The sequence below is a fragment of the Arachis ipaensis genome, chromosome B08 (assembly GCF_000816755.2).
Source record: "Arachis ipaensis cultivar K30076 chromosome B08, Araip1.1, whole genome shotgun sequence".
In the NCBI taxonomy this organism is placed as follows: domain Eukaryota; kingdom Viridiplantae; phylum Streptophyta; class Magnoliopsida; order Fabales; family Fabaceae; genus Arachis; species Arachis ipaensis.
The window spans coordinates 15,423,404-15,425,790 of NC_029792.2; the positions used below are offsets into that span (position 1 = coordinate 15,423,404).

The 2,387-nt window shown below is 28.2% G+C and overlaps 1 pseudogene; it reads left to right on the forward strand.

Annotated features, from left to right (window-relative positions):
• Nucleotides 1–2,387, forward strand: part of LOC107610601 — a 6,418-nt pseudogene that overhangs the window by 2,842 nt on the left and 1,189 nt on the right.

The following is a 2,387-nucleotide window of genomic DNA, read 5'->3' on the forward strand; positions in this document are numbered from 1 at the left end:
AAAAATTAAATACCAAATAATAAATATTATAAAAGTAACATATATATACCTCTTTTTATTAGTTTAAAATTAAAAAAAATAATATTATAACATAATATCAAATTTTTTATGATCGAAAAATTTAATCTACTTCAATCTTTTTTATTATCCCACAAAAGTGAAAAAAAAAAAGGTTCGCATCATGATTCATGACAACTCTAGATCAAGTTGAGTTGATCATATATAGGGACAAATAACATATTCTGATTCGCTGATTTTTCTCTCTTTTGAGTTAAATATTCTGAAAACATTTGCAGGAAGTCAGTGAAACCATGAAACAAGAAGTTCAAATGCATAAGGAGAAAGTGAAAATGAATTTGTCTTCTAATGACAACAATATCTTACAAAAATTAAATTTAATTGATTCAATTCAATGCTTGAGTATATCTTCTCATTTTGAAGATGAAATCGATGAAATATTAGTTCAAATCCATAATGATTTTACCAACAATAGTCTTGCTATAGAAGAACGTAACCTTCACTTTACTGCATTATTTTTTCGTCTGCTGCGACAAAAAGGATATTACATTTCATCAGGTACATATAGAACTATTTTTTTTATCTTATATATAATAAAAATCCATACCAATTATCAATTATAGATTCACATTAGTTAGTATATGTGAGTTATACACATGTTTTCAACAAATTCAAGAATAAAAAGAGAGAATTCGATGAAATAATTGTTGTTCAAGATGTTCAAGGAATGTGGAGCTTGTATGAAGCTGCACAATTAAGGGTTCATGGAGAAGATATATTAGAGGAAGCACATGAATTCACATACAATAAACTTAAGTCCATTATCAATCAATTGAGTCCATCTCTTGCTGACCAAATCAATCAAAGCTTAGGGTTGCCTCTTCACAAGACATTTTCAAGGATACGAGCAAGGTCATATATGTCATTTTACAAAGAAAATCCTTCCCATGACAAAGTTCTTCTCGCTCTTGCGAAATTAGATTTCAATATGCTACAAAGTCTACATCAAAAAGAAATTGGTAATATCACCAGGTAAATCGTGTTATCACTCACAAGTTTATTGAAATAAAAGAAGAAGTATTTTTAGTTTTTATTTATAAAATGTACTAATGCTCGATACATTTGGATAGAGCTTCGTTAAAACCTTTCACAGAAAACCCAAAGGGAAAAAAAAAAACAAAAGAGGAAATACAAGCCAAAATTAACTAAAGCACATGTTCTAAAAACAGAACATAAAGATTCAACATCTAGGTGCATTTTATTTGTATATTGACTTGTATTGGTATTATTATTTCATTCATCAGGTGGTGCAAAAATGCAGGTTTTGCGACAAAGGTTACTTATGCTAGAGATAGGGTGGTTGAGTTATTCTTCTGGGTAGTATGCATATCCTCTGAGTCAAAATATAGTACATGGAGATTGATATTAGGCAAATTGCTTGAATGTATATGTCTTCTTGATGATACTTATGATGTCTTTGGCACATTTGAAGAGCTTCAACTCTTGACTGAGGCAATCAAAAGGTTCATTTGATCTCTATTCTCTTTAACCACCAATTTTGTATTATTTATCTCAATTTGAAAATGAAAACAAATATATATATTAAGATTAGCCAATCTCATTATTAATTATTTCACACAAACATAAAGTTTATTTATTTATTTTCTATTTGCATCAGATGGGATATTAATTACATTGCTTCTCTACCAGAGTGCTTCACAGTGGTTTTTAATGCATTTGTAGAAGAATTATTTGTTGATATAGTGTCACTTACTACAGAGAGTGGAAGATCAAGCTTGGTGTTGGAAAATGTTAAACAAGCTGTAGGCTCTACTTAATTATTTCATTAATTTAAATAATTACATATTATTATTATTATTATTATTATTATTATTATTATTAATGCAGATATCTACATTGGCACAAGCCTTCTTAATTGAAGCAAAATGGTGTCATGAGCAACATATTCCAACATATGATGAGTACAAGGTTAACGGAGTTCAAACGAGTACATACCCTCTTATGCTAACAACCTTTATCGTTATGCAAGACTTTGCTACCAAAGAGATGCTTGATTGGAACTTCAGTAATCCCAAAATCATAAATGCTGTTTCACTTATGATCAGACTTGCAAATGACTTATCCTCACATAAGGTGGACATCATTCTCAATAAATTTATTTTATTCAATTTAAAATCATTAATAAAACAAAAATATTATTTGCATACTAAAATCAACTACCAAATTCAGTCACTATATATTTGTGTATTAATATATGTGTAGTTTAACTTATTTTTAATAAGTATTTTAAATTTTAACATGATGTATTCTATTTTGATGGTATATTTTAATATACATCTAGCATAGTT